This window comes from Corapipo altera, unplaced genomic scaffold (genome assembly GCF_003945725.1).
Source record: "Corapipo altera isolate COAL_440 unplaced genomic scaffold, ASM394572v1 61, whole genome shotgun sequence".
Lineage (NCBI taxonomy): Eukaryota > Metazoa > Chordata > Aves > Passeriformes > Pipridae > Corapipo > Corapipo altera.
This window is the reverse complement of record NW_020884910.1, coordinates 2,274,790-2,296,143: the sequence shown is the minus strand read 5'-3', so window position 1 is coordinate 2,296,143 and position 21,354 is coordinate 2,274,790. Positions and strand designations below refer to the sequence as shown.

The 21,354-nt window shown below is 40.7% G+C and overlaps 1 protein-coding gene across 15 annotated transcripts in view; it reads left to right on the top strand.

The window, feature by feature from the left end:
- ZBTB20 (zinc finger and BTB domain containing 20) overlaps positions 1–21,354 on the top strand; it is a 502,167-nt gene that overhangs the window by 254,478 nt on the left and 226,335 nt on the right. The window contains exon 1 of one of the 15 annotated variants that reach the window (XM_027653328.1): positions 14,631–15,605. The exons of the other annotated variants lie outside the window; for them this stretch is intronic. The gene's annotated coding sequence lies outside the window, so the exon portion shown is untranslated. Of the gene's footprint in view, positions 1–14,630; positions 15,606–21,354 lie in introns of those variants that run through there. 15 annotated transcript variants of the gene reach the window in all.

Here is a 21,354-nt window from a genome sequence, read left to right as displayed (position 1 = left end):
CAGTCAAATAAGGACAATTTTACCATTCTCTCCTGCTGCTCTAATTTTTTTTTTCAGTGCCAGTACATGTATTTGTTATTCTTTATAACTCCCTTTGAAGTTGGGAATCCAAGGGGAATCTAAAACCGACCAGATGTTTCTGCTGCTGGAGACACAGAAGACAGCAAGGATTAAGTTTAACTGAAACTTAGTTCTCTACAAAACCCATTACAGTGAGAATTCTTCCTCAGTTATTTTTATTTATTATTTATATTTGCACTTGCCATCCTGGGTAGGTGATACCTCAAGTCATCTGGCCTGGGAGAAAAATGGATGATTTATCCAAGTAAATAGTGTATCAGCAGCTGCCTGCATTGATTTCCCTTATGGGGTTTCAGTTCCATTACACTGCATATTTCCCACCCACACTCTTTATACAGCATTTCATGTTGAGGAAAATCATTCCCATCTCGGTAACTTCAGAGAACAGATATGTGGAACCATCCAGAGAGAGGGCAGTGCAACTCCTGCGTGCGTGGGGAGGGGTGATATACTTAAGAAGGTATTGGCCAGAAAGCAGCATGAGATTTTTTAACTCCTTCTTCTGTCATGGTTGGAAGATGAGAGAAAGGAGTAGAAACTGGTGTGGGAGACTGACTGTGGGAAGGAAGGGATGTGCTAAGCTCCTAAAAGGGGGTCAGAAGAAGGGTCTCAGGTGGGAAAGGACAGGAAAAAATGCTATTAATGACTTCTGAGTTCAAGTTAGATGCTTTTGAAGCTGCAAGACAAGAAGAAGGAAAAAAAAAAAAAGAAAAAAGTTTTAAAATAGTCTCTGATAAGAAATGAAATACATGTAGTCCTGTGTGGTATCCATGTCCACATTAAGCAATGGGAAATCCTGCTGGCCTGCTTCTGCAGTCATGAGAAATAACCCACAAGAGAAAACAGTGCATGGTCAGACCTCACAGAGGTCCAAATGGGAAGGCAGAAAACAGAACAAGGCTTTGGTCTCTCTCTACCTTGGGCATGGCTAAAGCTGAAGTTTGGATCCACTTCCAGATTTTAAACACCTCAGATTTCTGGAGTACTTGTTGCCAAGTTATCTCATCTAAGTTTATGGGACTGCCTGTCCCTGTGCCCATCTGTCACACCCATACGTAGCTGCTGAGTGTGCCGATCTCTTTCAGCCAAGTCGGAAAGAACTGAAAAGATGATTCGTCTTCTACAGAATGGGTATCTAAGGAGAGGAGAAAAACTCAAATTAGTGCCCCTGCTGAGGGAAAGACAAGCAGAACTTATCAGCTAAGCATATTCAGCGGAGGACAGTTGGCTGGCCAGCACAGGCTTTGCTCCAGCAGAGTCACAGCACATGCTGTCTTTTGCTCACTGAGAACGTTATCTTTGTTGTGGGAGAGACCAATGACAATTGTACTCATATTGTGTAGCACTCACAGGCTCTGATTGCAAACCTGTAGGAAGACAGACTTTATCAGTATCTGTTTCATGTCTGAACTGTTTTGTTTTCTTTAAAGTCCAACCTTTTTTCTTGTTGATAAGTCAAGGTACATCTCTGGCTGTTAGCATTTTCCCTTTCTTCTCTGCTGTGGGACTGTAGTAGCCCTTTCCTGATTTTTTTTTTTTATGTGTTCACTTTATTGTTTCACACCAAATCTCACTGCTTCTCAACTCTTGATGTCACAGCCACCATAACTGAGAAATAGTATTGGGCTCTGCCTAAGTTACTCTTTAATTGGCCAGATGGATTGCTAACACCTTCACTGAGGCACTGTCCTCCATCATTAGCTGTTGGAGTTGTCGCCTAATATTGCAAGGCCCTGCACACCACTCTAATTTGTTTTTAAAAAGGGAAATCAAAACCTCGGTAATTGTATAGAGCCTCCTAATAAACACCAGGTAAAATAACGCACTGTAATGAGCTCTTTTCAGAATAGCAAAAGGAACTGAAGAAAATTATTTGCTAGTGGTTTTATTTACTTAAAACTGCTTTTCTGATTTTAAAATATAAAAGAAATGAGGTCCTGGAAACACTGGGTGATTTTGGATGTTCTGTAAGGTTTTGAGGAAAGATAAAAAGAAAAAAAGTAATTGCATGTTTTTCATTTTATATTTTTAGGACCTGAATTTCCGAGCTTTGTATTAAAGGGAAACAGGTTAAAATCAGAGTATTTTGGACTTACATATTTTCTCTTCTTCTTTATTTTTTTGTCAAAGCATCAAGGCAGATGGTATGAAAAGCATTTATATTGGTCTCTCTGCTGACGGAGCTTAACCTAATAATCCAGGACTTGGAACTGGGTGCTTCGATAAAAACACTTTCTGGGAGATTTTTCCATTCAAAACACCAGGAGAAGTTTTTTAATTGACAACATCAGAAATTAGTATCCTGCCAGGACTTCATTTCTTTGCACCTTATTACTCAGAACAAAAGATTAATATGTGCTCATTCTGAGTATAAGAGTTTTCAATAGTTTTTTCCTAAATTAAACCAAAGTTGAAGTGAAATGGTTTACCACAGGACTGTGAGAGTGAAATGGGGAAAAGCCTAGTTCCATGTGTGGTGGACTGACCCTGACTGGTCTCTATGGTCCCATCACAGCCACTCTATCACTCCTCTCCTCAGCTGAATAGGGGAGAGAAAATGTTGCAAAAGGCTCACGAGTCGAGATAAGGACAGGGGCACTCACTGATTATCATCATGGGCAAAACAGACTTGACTTAGGGAAAATTATTGTAATTTATTACCAACCAAATCAAAGTAGGATAATGAGAAATAAAACCAGATCTTAAAAGCACCTTCCCCCAACCCCTCCTTTCATCTTGAATTTCACTTCACTCCTGATTTTCTCTAAATCCTCCCTCTCATGGTTCAGGGGCAATGAGGGCTGCGGTTAGTTCATCACAGAGTGTCTCTGCCACTCCTTCCTCCTCAGGAGGGGAGGACTCCTCACACTCTTCCCCTGTTCCAGCATGTGGTTCCTCCCATGAGAGACAGCCTCCATGAACTTCTCCAATGTGAGTCCTTCCCATGAGCTACAGTTCTTCACTAACTGCTCTGGCATGGGTCCCTTCCATGGGGTGCAGTCCTTCAGGAAAGACTGCTCTAGTGAGGGTCTCCCACAGTATCACAAGTCCTGCCAGCAAACCTGCCCCAGCGTGAGCTTCTCTGTCCATGGGGCCACAGGTCCTGCCAGGAGTCTACTCTAGCCTGGGCTTCCCATGGGGACATAGTCTCCTTCAGGCATCCACTTGCATGGATGTGGTGTCCTCCATGGGCTGCAGGGGGATCTCTGCTCCACCATGGACCTCCATGGGCTACAGGGGGACATCCTGCTTCATCATGGTCTTCACCATGGACTGCAGTGCCGGGACCACCTCCTCCCTCTCTTTCTCCACTGAGCTTGGTGTCTGCAAAGTTGTTTCTCTCACATATTCTAAATCCTTTCGACTGCTGCTGTTCTGCAGTTTCTTATCCCCCTTTTCAAATATTTTATTCCAGAGGTGATGTCACAGTCACTGAGGGGCTCAACCTTGGCCAGAGGTGAGTTAATCTTGGAGCCAGCTGGCCTTGGTCTGTCGGATAGAGGGAAAGCTTCTGGCAGATTCCCACAGAAGCCACCCCTGTAGACTCCTTGCTACCAAAGCCTTGCCATGCAAACCCAATATACCATGTCATTTATTTCTTTGTCAGAGTTTAAGCACTCGACTCTCTTCTGGTGACTGCTCCATTTTCTTGGGTTTGATGTGTGCTAGATATTTTGAAATTTGCAGATTTACCTCAGTCTTTGAAATGAAGAAATCTCAGCTTTGAAGATGCCAAATTAAACTGTGATTCTGAGTTCCCCTTAATTGTGAGCACCTTCACATACAGAAAAAGTAGCACTCCAGTGTGATTACCCCTCATTCAGCTTTAGTCTGAACTTTGTCTCATAACCCAGCTGTAATGGGGAAAACTGAAAGACCAAAGCCAACGTGTAAGAAGATAACATGGTTCACATCTAAAATTTGGAGCTCAGCTCTGTGCAGATCCCACCTGCATTTTTAGCTTTTTGTATGTGTGTGTCCTTTAGACATTGCATTTGAAATATATACAGGAAACTAAGCCTAGCTGGAAGATTATAACTGGTAAACATTTTCCTGTGTATGTTTTGATAGAATGGTATGAGGGCGGAGGGCAGGGCTGTGGATTTAAAAAATATTTTTATGCTTTCGTAACACAAACCATAGTCCATTTTAGACTTAGATCAGATAAAACAAAGATATTCATATGTACCGTGGAAGTTAGCAAATAGTGAAACAGGTTCCTTAGCATTGTGACACCGACACTCCAAAGCAGCCTGACTAAGTGGGAGGTTGCACCCTACTTTGTTAGGTCAATTTGTGATGTTTTTCCAACTGCCATACAGTGTCTTTAAAGATTATTTCATGTCACTTACAGTCGTCTTCTTCAATATAGGAGCACTGCAGGCAAGAGTGTGCAGTGGAAAGGGCTACTTTCTGCAAACAGCAGGTGACAAGGACATGGCTTACCTATTTTCTGTTACATATTGTCTTATACAGTCAAACAGGAATCTCTGTTTTATCTCTTTCAATCTTGGGTATTAGAGCATATAGGCAATGAGTCCAAACCAACAGGGAGCCAGAGGGTAGATTGCACATCTGACTGTGAGAGTCATCATCAGGCCAAGTACTCCATCAGGCCAGTTGGAAAAGCATCTTGTTACTGAGAGGTAGGGCTGGATTTATGTTCTGCCCAGCACGCTCAATTAGAGAGGGAGGATTAGATAGCCCATAATATAGCTGTGATACTCTTGAGCACTGAGGGCTTACAAGTCCTTCTGCTGTGCTCAGAGTAGCGCGTATGTGAATAGGGTAAGGACTTGGATGCAGACCCAGTACCCCCAAACTGTCTGAGTTATTCCAGTGAAGTAACATAGACCTCTGTGGAGCACATTCTCTGCCAATTTGCGAGCATTTATGTTCTTGGAAAACATTTATGCCTCCTGTGATGGCTTTCTCAAACAATGTTCCTGTTTCCCTCATGATTTAACAGCTGCCTTACAGTTGTGGTTCTTAGATCTACCTTTCTTAGATCTCCAGTTTGCCCCATAGCCTCTTTCATCTTCCTTTCCCAGGGCCCTGGACAGATTCTGAGTTTCCTGCTAGCTTGCTCTTGCTTTGTATCTGCCCTCAGATCGCGGGTGCTGGTGTTCTGACAGTCTACCCAAATCCTTCGTTGCTCAGAGGAAATAATAACTCTCATTCAGCTGCTTTCTTAGCATTTATTGTGACATCCGAAGACAAATGCAAACTCATCTCTAGAATCATTATTCTCTTTGAAGAACAACGGATTGTCAGGGGAGACATTTTTTGTGTGGATTCACTTAGAAGTTCTGTCCCCCAGTGTGGTTCTCCAGCTGCCCCTGTCATATCCTCCGTTGTTGTTTATCCAACTTTTAATAATTTCCTTTTCATGCTAGAAAGGGCCACATAATTTTCTCTCTGTGTGTGCATGTATTTGTATCTACTTCATGTTTTTTCATTTCTTTCAATTCGTGACATACAAAATATATAGGAAAAGACATCCATGACACCAAATACATTTATTATTTATGTATGTTTTATATTTTTTGGCCTAAATTACATTAAATGCCTAAGGATTTTGTGCACCTCCATTTTAAGAGCTCTATTAGTCATTAAGGTATCTCTTATCATGACTAATTTTTGGAAGAGACATAGGGATAGTTAGGTTACACCTGCTTCTGTGTAGAAACAAATGGAGGGGAACCTTGTTGGGATTACTAGAAGAGGTAGAGACTATGGATATTGTTCTGTGTAATCCAAAGAAAGAGTATCACTTAATATATTACCATCAGCATTGCTTCCCACACCTGGGCATCAGCTATTTATCTATGTTTTCTGGATCACCAAATCTACTTTGAGATACCAGTGTGATACTCATGTGGCTTTGGTTAAATTATTTTGGTTTCAAGTCATCTCTGTTTCTGATGGGAGATCAGGCCTGGCCTGGAACCAGCTAGAGGTGGTGTGAAACTGCATAGCTTAATTTGCTCTATTAACATAAGCTTTCACCTAAAAGTGTTGAGATCAGAGCAGGGGTTACCTTTACAGCAGTGTGCACAGATCTGAGGGTGGAAAATTGCTCAGAGGAACTGTCATTCAAGTAGTAGAGTAGGAATGTTGTTTATTCCCCTTTCCCCTTGAAATAACAATGACACTTTACCTGTAGTAAAAGGAACAGAAGGAAGCAGTGGAGAGAAGTCCCTCCAGTCATGACTTTGGTTTTGACAGTTTAAGCACTGGCTACCATTCTAAAAAAAAGAAAAGCAATGACTTGCAAATAATCAGGTACCACATCACCAACTGGGGAAAAGGGGACAGAGAAAAGTGAAGATCAGTGGAGGACATTAGAAAGTGCAGCCCTTGTCCCGCTGGAGTGAGCGGGATTTTTGTTGGCATCTTTCTTTCAGTTCAGCATGCTCTGCCTCCCAGGGGCAGTGACATGAAGGCACTAGAGGTGGAGAGGAGCTCAGGCACAACGGTAACAGTAACCTTCCAAAGAAGTTAGATGGGTACCAAGGTTTGATTGATCTGAAGGTGGAAATTGTGAATCTGTGATGAAAATGGTTCCTCATACTGGGATCTGTTGTGTAGGCTCCATGTATCTGCCTGGCTGTGAGCTGCTGCACAGCTTTTCTATCTATATTTTGTTTAAAATTTACACCAAAGTGTTTGTAGTGTAATAGTGATTTTCTCTTTCTGGCATTAAGACAAGTGCAATCTATATATTGTATTTATAAAATAAGGATTTTACAAGCATGAGGGACACCCATCTGTGTTACATAAACATAGGTAACTTTTGGTTTCCTTCTCCTTATCTTCCCATGTTTATGCTGCATGAAGAAGTTATTAAAGCAGATACAGTTATGGAGTTTTTAGCTTTAATCTGCACAAGTTTTTTAAACCTTTTCTCACATTATAACATACTTAACTGCTGCAATGGCAAAGAGGAATTCTGTGGCTGCAAGCAGAGGAATATAAGAGGTATAGTAGCTTTCCTGTGAGAAGAATATGAGAATATTCACTGACAGAGGAACTATGAGGAACAATTATCCCAAACTGTGTCTTTGACAATGCTGTCAGATTTTCCACTTCCATGAGCGCAGCTGGGCATGTGGTGCCAGGGTGAGAAATTCCACAGTGGCTGGAGGCAGAGTGCACTGGGTGCTGGCCTGGCTGGGAGTGTTGGAAGTCAGGAGTTGGAGCTGGAAAGAAAAGAAAGATGACTTTCTACAGCTTTGAGACTGTAAGGAAAAAAAAAAACCACTAAAAAAACCCAGTTTGGAATGTAAGGGAAGTGTCTTTGAAAGAGGCCTCTTTCCAGACTGCTGCTCCTCAGAGGCTGGTTCTGATCTTGAGGTTCAGGTTCTTAATATATCTTTACTGCCTTCTAAGACATTTTCTCCTCTACTTCCAATTAAAGATTTGCTTTTGTGCAAATTTTCAGCTTACTTATGTATCATTTGAAAGCTTAGTGGTTGGTTTATTTATTTATTGGATTTTCTGTATTGCTGGTACTTTAGGGTTTTTTTGTGTATTGGGTTTGTTGTGTTGGTGTTTGGGGGTTTTTTAGTGGGGAAAGGTGGTTTGATGTGGTTGTTTTTTTGTAATCAAAGTATTTGCTACCATGTTATCTAACTGAATCTGGGAGCTCTGGAAGATAAGGAAATGATGCAGGTCATACTCTGGTGGGCACTGAGGTCTGAGGTCCGTTTGGGTGTAGTTTTAGCCGCACCTGGTTTCATTGGGGTCACCCAAGGATGTTGACTTCAAAGTGATAAGTTGGTTGCATCCAGAAAGGCAAAGAGTTGAAGAGGTTCTGAACAATCAAGAGGAGACAGTGAATTTCCTCATTTGCTAGTGCTCCAAGGGCTAGAGATTGTTTCTCTTGTATACATCTCGTTTTGTGTGTTGTTTGAAATTGAAAATGGTATAGCTGTATGTTAAACCTTCTGTTTTGAGCACTATGTGCTCTTCTTCATAACTTGTAGGATTTCTAGCTATTTAAGAATGGTTTACTGAATACTTGAGTCTGATAATCTTTGGGACTCTATCTAAAAGATTACTTCTTAAATTATCATATAGATTGCTTGTTACATCAGATTGCCTTGACTTTTACCTACTGCCTTGTCTTAGTGTTTGGAAGGAATGGTGTCTTTTATCGTTCTTTCTATGAGTTGTTTCATAGAGCTGTTCCCTGGCCTACCTTTTTAATGTTTTCTAATTTCTCTGTTGAAAACTTGGGAATTCTGGATAATTCCCCTATCAGGCAGACAGCTCAAATAATGGACCCCAAAATGTAGGCTGTTAATTATTTTTCAGTACAACGGCAATGTAATGTGTGACAACGGAGCTTTTTGGTAACAAGTGAAATAGTTTTGGACATACTGAAGACTAGAGTGATTAGCACTTAAATAACACCACGCTTCTGAGGATATCAAAGCACTTCATAGCATTTAATGAAGGAGGCTTTCCTTACATACCCAAAGGATGTACTTCATGCCTCTAGCTCTCCTCATAGAGAAGAGAGGAAACTGGTTCAGGGAGAGGTGAGGGACAAGGCAAAGTTATAATTAGTGGCTATATTGTCTGTTGATGATCTCAGTCAAACACAGACCAAAAGACTGCATTTTAGTGCTTTGCATGAACCCTAGAGTGTCCCATTCCCAGCAGGGAATTTCTGCAGCAGCTACTGCCTTACTGGGCTCCACACAACTTGACAGGAAGGTGGCTCTCAGGGGAGAAAGTGCTGCTGCAGGTTCATGCACTGGCTAAAGAGAGAAGGGAGAATATGAACACCTTGTAAAACCATGGGTGGATAGCTGGTTATGGACAGAGAGGATGGAGGAATGCAAGAGCAAGGGAGAAAGTAAATGAGACAGTGCATGTTTGAGGGGGAGAATTAGTGCATATGTGAGCCCAAGAAATAATGGGCAAAGGAGAGAAAGACGTGGAATACAATCATATTTGCTTTCAGCTACTGGAACACAGAAACTCATTTGGTTTCCTGTGTAATCAGCTCTGAAAAAACAGGTGTTTTTGTTGTTAATACTCAACTCTGAAAAACCAAGTTCTCTACCTGTGTTTTGCAATACCTTTGAACTGGACACATGTAACAAATATCACCATGTGGTGACCTAACAGGATTATTTTGGGATAATGGTCAACTTGAATTTTTAAGCCTTTATGTGGCAAAGGTTGAGGCCATTGGCTCATGGTTGCTCTGGCTAATTGTTTTAGTAATTTAAGAGTACTATATTGTGAAAATCTTCTCTGTGTGCTCAGCCTATCCATGAGAAAACGATATCAGACCCCAAAGTCAGTCTTACATTCCTTTGTAAATAGATAAAAGTGTTTTGCTGTGATGTTTTTCCTTGATTATTACAGTAAATATGAACTTTAAGTTGTATCAAGTCTGAACCCTCCCCCCCCAGGCACAGAAATACAGGATTAAATTTGCTTTCTGGGCATTAACATAGCCTTAAAGCAGGCAAAGTGGGCATTGAGGGTGATAGCTGTGCTTGACTCAGGATTGATTTTGCTATATTAGACAAACTACCTTTTAAATTCAGCATTCTGGTCTTGGGAATAGTCAGGGAGGAAGGCAGATATCTTCTGACATATATGTGTGTGTGTGACATTTAAAAATTGTCTTACTTGAAAAATACTATCACAGTTACAATTTATTCACTGCTGAAGCATACGTACAGTTGAGAAAGGTCTGTGCTGATTAATGATTCAATTATACACATTAATACCAGAGTATAATCAGACCTCATACTTTTAAGACACCAACATAAAGACACAAATACATTTTTGAAAAGCTTTATGCTATCTGTAGTTGTCATTGGCTAGCTTGGCTGAGATGTGCATAATGATAATTAGACTTAATAGTACTAAAGCACTGTCACTCAAGTCCCGTGCATTACCAGTTAAGAAAACAAAACACCAATGATTTGAAAGATTTAACCAAGCCCATGATGGAATTTTCTGGTTGGCAGATGACACAGGAGTGCCACCATTCAGACCCATGCCATGAGTTCTCAGCTGTTGTGTCCTGGATCCTGAATCCAGGTGCAACATGAGAAGTTTGTAACCAAAAAATGTTATCCTATTTTAGGGATCCATATTTTGTAGCATCCTGGATCCATTTTCCTGCTCTTTTTGAAAACTATGGCTCTCATTTAGGTGTAGGACTCTGACATAAGATGATGCTAATGTGAAATAATGAGAGTTTTATCAGAGAGTTGGCTATAAGCAAACAAATATACATTGAAGTCCCACTACTGCAATCAGCCAGCAAAAGGGTACCTATGAAAGCTCACGTTTGCTGTATAAAACAAATTTTCAGGCATAATAATAATATGTTTCCTGTGGTAGAAGGTGGTCCTTGGCCTAGTTTCATATTGTCTCTGTGCTGCAAAATGGATTAACCTTGAGCATGTAGCATTTGCAGCTGAGTTTGAAGGCAGTCTCATCTAACGCTGAAGAACCCTAGTGTTTCTCATCTAAGGGATTCTTGTGCACAAGTTTTATGTTTAGTTCTCAATATCAGGTTGTACCACCATTCTTGGCTTTAGCACACCTCCATAGCTCCTCACCAGTTCTTGAGAGGCCTTTTGGCTGTATGTTTTATTATTTGTATTTATTATTTTCAGTCTTCTTGCAGTTTTCTTTTTAAACAGTAGACAGAGCAGACTCACTGATGTTGACTCTGTGACCTGCTTCCCATTTCAGCCCCCACCTGCTTAAAAAGTTTAGTAGTTGGCAGGATGTCTCCTGGGACTGATGTCTGAGCAATGGACCATTAAAAAGCAAAATGAAACGTAAAACTCCTTTTTGCTCTTGTGTCAGGAGCTCTGGATCTGCAAGTGAACACTTGCTTTGCTGATCACTGAACCTCAGGAAGGGAGAAAAGAGAAGGACTCCTTTTCAAAGCAAAATGGCCTACTGGAAGTCAAAACCACATCCTGCTTGCTGTATTAGCTAGTAAGACTGCAAGCAAAAAGTAGCTTTTTTTTGTTCTTCATAAAAATACATTGAAATGTCAGGAAGAAACTAAGTATTTTAGTGAGGAGTGAGTGCAGGCTATGGATTTTATTTTGGTTTTATTATCAACTCACTGTGTGACTTTGATCATGTGTCTTAGTTTTCCCCTGCATTAAGTGAAGACTGGAAAAATGTGTACTGTAGTTTTTGATGTTACACTTTATTTATATAGATTCCAAGAGACCCTGCATTGGTTTAGGTGCTGTCCGCCTGTTATGGAAGTGCCATGTAGACTTCAACAACTTAGTTTAGCTAAACTCTGACAGGTAGAAACTTCATTATGCTAACTTTCCCCACAGCTAGCTTCTCCCATCAAAAGCAAACCTCTCCTTTAAGCCTCCGTGAAGTAACAGCACATTTCTGGATATCTGAAAAGGCTCAAATGTAGTGGAGTGAAATTATTAATGATGCATTCCCTCACAGCAAACAGATTTTGGTCTCCTGTAATTAAGCAATACAGAAGTAGTACTTGTCACCTTCCCATTAGAAAAAGTTAAAATAACCCCCATATAATGCTAGGGAGTTTTCTCCAAAATTAAAGTTTTATTGTTGAATCCTTGCAAGTCTTATATTAACAAAAACATATGTTTTATTTTCTTAGATGTTAGTACAGCTTTTTGTTTGCATTTAAATGTTCTTCTGGAGTGTTTATACCAGTCCCAAGGAAGAACATTGTTCACACATGAAAATCTGTAAATGAAACCAACTTGAAACAAGAGTAAAGCCAGGACATCTGTTTTAATATCCCAGAGAGTAAACCAGCTGTGTGTATATATATAATATATACATGCTAGTAGTAGATGTTAAATTAGATTTTAAGAATTTGTTTCAGCTTAATAGCCTAAAATGTTATTAGTAACATAGATAAGGAAATTACTTAATGAAAAATATATGATTTTTAACCTGACAGTGTCCCTCTTAATTAAGTTATGAGATCCTTAGATGAATGATGTTATAAAAGTGCAGTGTGTAGCTTCTATTATTTATAAGACAATGCCAAAGAGCTAGCTCAAACCAATTAAAGCAAGGAAAATCTCATTGAAACTTGCCATTCTGAGCAAGTGAATGCTGAATATTTCTAGAGAATTCATACAGCTTTAGCATCTCAAACATAGTACCCAGTTAGTTCTTTTTGATGCAGGAATTGCACATTTTGGGAAAATAATGATAATAAATTAATGAAAAGTATGATTTTCACACATTTTGAAATGTGAATAAAAATCTAAGTATTTTAGTAGCGGTGATCAATAAAATTTAATTTAGAAGTCCTGGTATCCTCACCTATCTTACAAAGTTAGCCCTCCAGTGAAACTTTTGGGGTTTTTATAAAAATCCTCAAATATTCCTATTAGGCAGCTCATTGAGTTCCGCTGTTAAAGACCCCTATGAGGCTTATTCCTCCTTGCCTGAAGCTGGTCCAGGTTTATCTACCCTTCAGCACAGCAAGCAGTACAGACCCACAGACCTTTAATCTACGGGTCTCCTAACAGTGATAGCAAAAAATTTTAGTATTTAGCTGTACTCAGGCGTGTGAGCACTCTAAGTTCAGTGCAGGGCTGAGGAGGAATGATGTATGATGAACAGCAGGGCCGAGCTGGCACAGGGCACCGCTGAATCATTTCCGTCCCTCACTGTGAGGACCAGGGAGGCCAATATTAGCAACTCACTCGGTGTCCCAGCTGCAAGCTCAGCTCAGCCCAGTTGTGCAGTAAAACAGCGGGATCCTGGAGAGAGTTTGTGATCTCCAACTTGTGAATTGTTTTTGGAGGTCCCGTAACTCATATCTTTCTTCGTCTGTGGAATGTGTCTTGTGGCTTTCAACTGTGTAGAGATTAGGTGTGGTGCATGGCTTTAAAGGCAGGAAGGTTAGTTGCTCTTATCTAAGAGAATTAAAAGGGTAAATATTGGGTTTGTTGGTGGTTAACTTATTGTTAGTGATTTTTTTACCTCTGCCAGTTACTTTATCAATTAGGTGCTTTAGTTATTAAATTATCTACAATTTAAGCAAATAAGAAATCTGAAATCCCAGATATATGGAAATAAATGTGTTCTTTCTGGGTCCGTGGGTTTATCCTAAATATCCAAATCATTGAGTTACAATTGATTAATATCTCTGACTTTATCTTTCCCGTGCTTACCACTCTTGAGGGCTGTAAAAATCATAAATTACGTGGAATTCCAATCAAACTGTATGCAGCACAGGCAGGCTATAGAGAACTTGTAACATCTTCGAAACTTTTTTTCTACTTTGCCTTCAGAAAAATCCTAAGCAACACAAATAATGAAGTAGTCAATTTTAAAAGCTTGATTCTGGGAATATTGTTGAAGCAGTCAAAATATGAAATTGCTAAGCAGATCTTTAAGAAAATACATGTAATATCTTAACATGATTATAATTTTAAGCTAGTTTTCTATAGTGATTCAAGCTATAACCCCTAGAACTGATAGACTATAATCATGTCTTATACTGATCATGCTTGGCATGGAAAATGAACGTTCACAAGGCTTCGGCTTAGATTAACCATACACCACAGATGTGTTCAATGAGCCTGTTTCCTGTTTTGCTGTATAAGCCCCCCCCAGTCCAATCCTTTAGAGACATTTTTATCTGCTAATAAGCATAATTGCAGTCATTCCTGCTGTCATTTATAAAATTATAAGACATTTATTTAGTCAGTTGTGGTGCTTAAGGCTGCTAAGTTTCCCTGACCAGAACTGAAGCTCTGCTGGCAAATGTTTCTTTAAGACTTCAGTGGTACACCTGGTCTCCTTGTTCTTTCGCCAGTAGCTCTGTGATGAGCCATTTACTATGTAAAGGTTTGCACCAGATAAGCAAAACGTTCTGGTTCTCACCTCTGTCCACTTGGTACCATTTGTGGTTGCACAGAGATGATCCAGTTTTTCTCTGAGTCTTGCAGATTGTGAGTGTAGACCCTGAAGCCGGGAAGGTTTCAGCATCTGTGAGAAGAAATGCAGGTCCGTGGCGATTAAAGCAGAGAAATGGGATGTGTGATGTCTTGCAAATTGGGTGAGAGAAAATGTGCTGTGGAGGCTGCCATAATTGTCACATCTTACCACAGAAGCATAGAATGGTTTGGGTTGAAACAGTCCTTAAAGATCATCTAGTTCTAACTTCCCTGTCATGGACAGGGACACCTTCCACTAGACCAGGGTGCTCAAAGCTCCATCCTCAAGGGAAAGGAGACCATCTTGCAGGTCTTCTGCTGCTCGTGGTAGCTTATTGGGCTACATATAACTTCAGGCATCATTTCTTGTTTAAACCATTTGAACACTCTTTTTTTTTCCCCTTCTGCCATATTTTTAAACTGCAAACAATGAAAATAATTTGAGGAATACATCTGGAGACTGGAATTTCTGTATTTATTCTGATGTTACATACAAAGTGTCTGCCACTCGGCCCAGTTCCCTGTTTCAAGAGTTGAGTACATCTTCTTAAATCAATAGGAGTTTAGCCATTGACTTGAATTTAAGTAGTCTTGTTTTGAGATATAACTAAAAGTTTCAGAGAAAGCACATCTGTTAGCCAGACATTGCTTCAAAATCCTGAATTTAGTAGAAAGTTTTAAAGGCTTTGTGGGAAATAATGGACTGCTCTGGGGAACTGCAGAGTATTCAGATTAATCATCTGGACAGAAGTTTGTGGGTTTAGGGACTCTTCAGTATAGAAATGCTGGAATCATGAGCTAAACATTATGGTGCATCACTTGGTTCTACTAAAAAAGTATATCATCCTTTTAACTTGTGAAATCCTACTGTATAAAGATCTGCCAAAGTAAAATAGTTCAGGCGGGGCAACACTGGTGAAAACTGTGACTGTTACTAATTTCACCCTCACTGGTGTTTGTTCCATGCAACTGCTGTTTCTTCTTCCTTATTCATATTATAGTTGATTTTTTTTTTTTTTTTGGTTTATTCACATGAATAGACAAGCTCGTGAAATGGTCTCAAGCAGCAAACGGCTTTGGAAGTCAGACAAAGTGAACTAATCTCCAGTTTATAAACGTATGGAGATGCTGAAAGGACAAATGCTTCAGCAAGCAACTTTAAAGAGGAATTGGGATGTGGAGTTTCCGAAAGAAAGGAATTGGAGGTGACAGAACTCAATACAACCTGAGCATAATGACACATTGAGTAGAGAAATTTAATTACATAAAGAGGGATAATAGATGAATCAACTAGAAAAACCAGAGAGAGCAGGGAGAAAAGAAAAAGAAAAGAACCATCTGACCGTAGGAAAACAAAATAGAGAACTTTGCAGTATCTTACTAGCCAGCCTTTGAAATTGAAGAGGGTATATGAAATTTTTAAAAACTCATTTGTTTCTTAGGCTGCCAGGGGAAGGAGACTGCAAGGGAAGAAGTGACTCTGCTCTCATATGTCTCAAACTGCTTCAAAAGTCTTCCCGGTGTGATAAATAGTGCAAACTCCTTTGTGATCTCTGGATGAAAGTCACGATAGTAAGTCCAAAAAATCATTCAAAGGCCAAGTTCAGCAATCCTCAGCCCTGATTCAGGCAAAACTGCCATTGTTTCACACATGAGTGTCTGGAAAACAGAGGATACAGGGGCACTGAGCCAACTGTTCTTTTTTTCTTCATCTTCCTTTTTTTTTTTTTTTTTAATTTATTGTAAGGAAAAAAAAGGCTGAACGGCTTTTCGGAGTGGAGAAAACTGTGAGAAAGGGAGGGGGCCACCCCCCTGTCAAGGCTGAGCAGATCCTCCACTTCTTCCGTTCCACCTGCCCCCAATCTGCCTTATAGTTTGCATCATTTGAGGCCAGTCTTTCAACCCAAAAGGAGAGCTTTGCAGAAAGTTATGGGCGCAAACAGTCTGAATGCAAACTGTTCTGCAAACTTAATTATAGCATTTGCAGTTAAATGCAAACTAGTAGCAAAGCAGTGGGAAGAACTGGGTGCTCAGCAGAGAGAGGCCAGGTACAAATGCTTTGATAGTTAAATGGATTCGAATTTGAATTAGATACCTTTTTAGCATCTTAGAAGAAACAGTCTCACCTCTGGTTCAGGATGTATCTTTTTTTTTTCTCTCTCTTCCCCCCCCCCCCACCCCCTTGCCTGTGTGTACAATTAAATCATAATCAAAGCAAAGCAAGCAGCTATGGTTCTCCTAAGGGCTATATTGAAATCAGTGAAGCATCTTCGTGATCTATTGTTCTTAAAAGTGTTCACACTGAGTCACCTCCTCAGCATCTTCTTCCTGCAGTTCAGGGTAGAATTTCACCTCAGGTTTCACTGATTGTTTGGGAGGCTGTGAAGGGATTATGGCTGCTTTCCTTTTCCTTGGGAGTAAGTTTTCCTAGTTCTGGTAACTTTTACAATTACTAAGTAATAAGAAAGGCAGTTATTTGGGTGCCATTCCTTTTAAGTGTTGAAGCCACTGCGAGTTTGGAAGAGCTCAGCAGAATGCCTAACACATTGCAGAGACAGGCTTCATGCTGTGCTTCACAGGCAGTCTTAACTCAGGCAAACTCATACTGAAGTCAGCTGAGGTTTTCCCTGAGTGAGAAATGAGTTAAAAACTGAGGCAAGATCCTGATCTTTTACCCAGGCAAAACTCCAACAACTTTAGAAGAGTTGCTTTTGACTTACAGCATTGTAACAAAGATCAGAATCTGGGCTTCAATAAAGACTTCGGCATTTGGCCCCAGTCCTGTGAAGGCCTTTATTAATTTATTTATTTATTAAAATGGACAATTGCTTTGACTTTAATAACCCTTACCTCAAAGTTCACTTGAAAGAAAACTAATAAGACTTTTTATTGAAAGGGGAAAAAAAAGAGAAGTTTAGCTATGGTCAGCCAGGGTGGGAAATTCCATTGTGGCTGCAAGCCCATGGCAGGTAGAGTGGAATTTAATGAAGGAAACTGCTGTGTTTTTGTGTCTTTCTGTATGTTTTTCCTTTAAAACCAAGAGCTGGGCAGGCTTCCCATTTGACCTGATGTGACCCAAGCAAATTGCTTCTTATATAAAAACAACTGCAGACTTGGAGAATGTGAAAATGCACTGTATCCTTTTTCCAAGTCGGGGAAAATGAAAGCCTGAGAAACAGGACAGCCCTGTCAATACTGGTTGAGCAAAACTATCACTCAAGCCCTATAAAGAGAGATTAGAACAGGCTTCCTTATGCCAGAGGGATTCATTAGAAGTTAGATCTCTTTATGTGTTTTTTTTTAAAGAAACACACCGTCAGTAAGAGAAAAATCCATTTTTCAGATTTTTTTTTTTTGTGAAGGGAGGAGAAAAAGAAGTACTCATAAAAAAGGAGAAAGAGAGAGCGAAGGGAAGAAAGAGGTTTTAACTAACGCACCCAAATGAAAAGAAATAAATTGATAATTGTTAAAATTCAGGCAAAAAGCCCAACTTTCAGCTTTTGCTGTAACTTGGGAGAGCACAGGCACAGGGATTCAGGGTGTGTCTACTGATATTGTATTCAGATGTGTTGCCTTGGCATGTGTACTGACGGATTTATTTAAAAAACAAAGCAAAAAAAAGAAAGGCATTGTGTGCTCGTGAAATGACTTCATAAAATCCTTCCCTTTATGAATTATTTTGATCACAGGGCTTGTTGTTTAAATTTCTAAAGTAGTGTGCTTTTTTTTTTTAATTGCCTTCTTTTCAGAACTGTCTGTTCTCGAGTTGGCACCTTCCGCATAGCAGCATGCAGAGATTAAAGGAGAGGGGAGGGAGGGGAGGTGTGGAGGCTTTCATCAGAGCAAGGGGGTGACGTGGTGCATGAGCAAACTCACATCTTCTGTTGGTCACCCCCAGAACGTATCTCAGCCACTCTTCTCCCTTATAGGCATGTCTAATCTGCAGCGCCTACTCTGAGGAGAGACAAGCAAACACTCGGACTTTCACATGCTGCCATGTTAGAGGAGACAAATAGACTTTTGTTTGCTGTGTCTTGCTTAAAATGGAGGTGAAGAGCTTCCTACACAGGAAAGCAAGATATGGTAATGCTTTCCAGATTCAGTGAGGCCTACTTTTCCGAAACACAGGTTTTGCTTATGCTCTGTGGGCTTCTGACTGTTGCTGGAGGTTTTATCCTTCTGTGGCTCATGAGTGCACTGACACTGATGGACACGATGAGAACTCCTGGCGTTGCACACTAATCGGGCAACATGAAGAACGAAACTCTTGACTGTTTTGCTCCAGATATGGTGTTGAGGATCTCAAAAGTCAGTAGTACTTACTTCCACAAGATCAGCATTCACAACCATCATCATTCAGATCCTGTATTTATCCAGAGGTTGCAATGGAATTTTCAGACTAAGCATGAAACCTAGGGTTCAGGAGAGCAGGGCTTCACTGGCTATATCTTCTTTTTATTTGCTGAGGAACATTCACAAGGTCCTTATTATATTTCTTGTTACTTGATAGAGTCTGATGTGAGGTAGTACTTGTGACAGTCCCTCCAGGACTATTTCTGCTTATGTAAAGGAGTAGGTCAGAATAGTACTGCCCTGAAAAGGACTGTGAGCTTTTTATTGTAAGGTCGTATTTATAACATTAGGATTTCCAAAGAAAGGTGGTATTTCTCTCAGGAATGCTTGTATTTTCAGAAGGTGGTACACCAATTCATGAGCCTGGCACTGATTTGAGGATAGGATTAATAGATTTGCATTGTATGTATTGGGTTTTCGGGTCTCTTCTCATTGCCCTGTCTACTGAGCAAACAGATGACAGCTGCACATATAAATGGGTGTAAGGTAACAGCAAACAGTGATTCAGGTTTCTAGATTATGTTGGAAAGGATACTGATTCCATGGGAGCAAAGAATCCTTGTTTGGCTGACTGTGTGCAGTGTTAGAACTTTGCCTTAGTCTTTAATGGTAAGACCAGTTGTTCCTCGGATACCCAGCCCACTGAGCTGGAAGACAGGGATGGTGAGCAGAATGAAACTCTCATAATCCAAGGAGAAATGCAGTTAGCGAGCTGCTACACCACTTAGACACACATACGTTTGTGGACCAGATGAAATCCACCCGAGTGTACTGAGTGGGTGTACTGGCTGAAGTGCTCACCGAGCCACTTCTCATCATGTATCAGCAGTCCTGGCTGATGTCCCCTGAGAGGGGAGATCCCAATTGACTGGAGATTGGCCAGTGTGATACCCATCTAGAGGAAGAGCTGGAAGGAGAATCCAAGAAACTATAGGTCTGTCAGTCTGACCTCAGTGCAGGGGAAGGTTATGGACGAAACCAAATCATCTTGAGTACCATCACGTGGCACGTGCAGGACAGTTGGGGCATCAGGCCCAACCAGGATGGGTTTAGGACAGGCAGGTCTTGCTCGACCAACCTGATTGTTTTCTATGACAGGGTGACCCGCCTAGTGGATGAGGGAAGGGCTATGGATGTTGTTTGCCTGGACTTCAGTAAATTTAGCCTTTTACACCGTTTCCTACAGCATTTTCCTGGAGAGACTGTCCTGACCTGGACAGGTGCGCTGTTCATTGGATAAAGAACTGTTTGGATTGCCTGTCCCAGAGAGTGGTGGGGAATGGAGTTACATCCAGTTGGTGGTCAGTCACTAGTGGGATTCCCCAGGGCTCAGTATTGGGTCCAGCCCTGTTTATCTTCATCAACAATCAAGTGTACCCTCAGTCAGTTTGCAGATAACACCGAGTAGGGCAAGGAATGTTGATCTGCTGGAAGGTAAGAAGGCAAGAAGGCTCTACAGAGGGAGCTGGACAGGCTGGATCAGTGGGCTGAGGCCAATTGTATGAGGTTGAACGAGCCCAAGTGCCAGGTCCTGCACTTGGGTCACAACAACCCCATGCAGTGCTACAGGCTGTGGGTGGCTGGAAAACTGCCTGGCATAAAAGGAAGTGGGGGTGCTGGTTGACAGCAGCTGAATATGAGCCAGCAGTGTGCCCAAGTGGCCAAGAATGCCAACAGCTTCCAGGCTTGTGTCAGCAATAGCATGGCCAGCAGGACCAGGGAAGCGATTCTCTCCCTGTACACGGCATTGGTGAGGCTACACCTCAAATATTGTATTCAGTTTTGGGCCCCTCAATACAATAAAAACTTTGAGGTGCTGGAGGGTCTCCAGAGAAGGTCAATGGAGCTGGTGAAGGGTCTAGAGCATAAGTCTTACAAGGAGTGGCTGAGGGAGCTGGGGGTGTTTAGCCTGGAGAAAAGGAGGCTCAGGAGAGAATTTATCACTCTCTACAATAGCCTGAAAGGAGGTTATGGCAAGATGGGGGTCAGCCTCTCCTCCCAGGTAACAAGCAGTAGGACAAGAAATGGCCTCAAGTTGCACCAAGGGAGGTTTAGATTGGATATTAGGAAAAATTTCTCCACTGAAAGGGCTGTCAATCCCTGGAACAGGCTGCCCAGGGAAGTGATGGAGTTACCATCCCTGGATGTATTTAAAAAACATGTGTATATGACACTTGGGGACATGGTTTAGTCGTGGAATTGGCAGTGCTGGGTTAAAGATTGAACTCAATGATTTTAAAGTCTTTTCCAATTTAAATAATTCTATGATTTTTTTTTTCTACATGGAATTTTTCTTCAGGTAGCACAGCTTCCAGGTCCTGGTAGGCTTGTTTTTAACTGTGTACAGGAAAGGTACAAAGAGAAAAATAGTGGAAACCCTATTATCTTATTCTAGAGAATTTTCTTTGCAATGTAGAGATACTTTGTTCCCAGAAATTCTTTTCCGTAGCCTAATAGATCATTCTGATACAGAGAAATAAGATGTATGTGGAAACTTTCTCTTTACTTCGGGCCTTTTCCCTTTGCAGATTAGACATCATTCTCATCTCCAGAACTGCACTTAATCCATTCATCCAGTAGCAGATGAATTATTTGTTTTACATATGATTTTCTGTTGCTTTTGTAATTTTTTTTTGCAATCCACTATCCACACAAATGTTTTCTAGCCTGGACTCTTTGTGTAACATCTAATGTAAAGTGCAACATACACATCAACAAAATATTGTGACATTTTTACTGTGTAACTTTGGAGAGAATGCCTACTTTTAAGAGCTTGTTGGGACATACAGTAATTTCTGTGAACTATATCTTTTCTTAAAGAAAATGAAATAAGTAATGTGCACTGGTTTTAAGTTAGTCTTAATATTATTTATGGATGTTTAGAAATACATAATTTCAGCAGTAAAATGCGGTGCCTAGCCTGTCAATCAGTCCTTTTGTATCATTTTACTGGACAAAGTATTTGGCA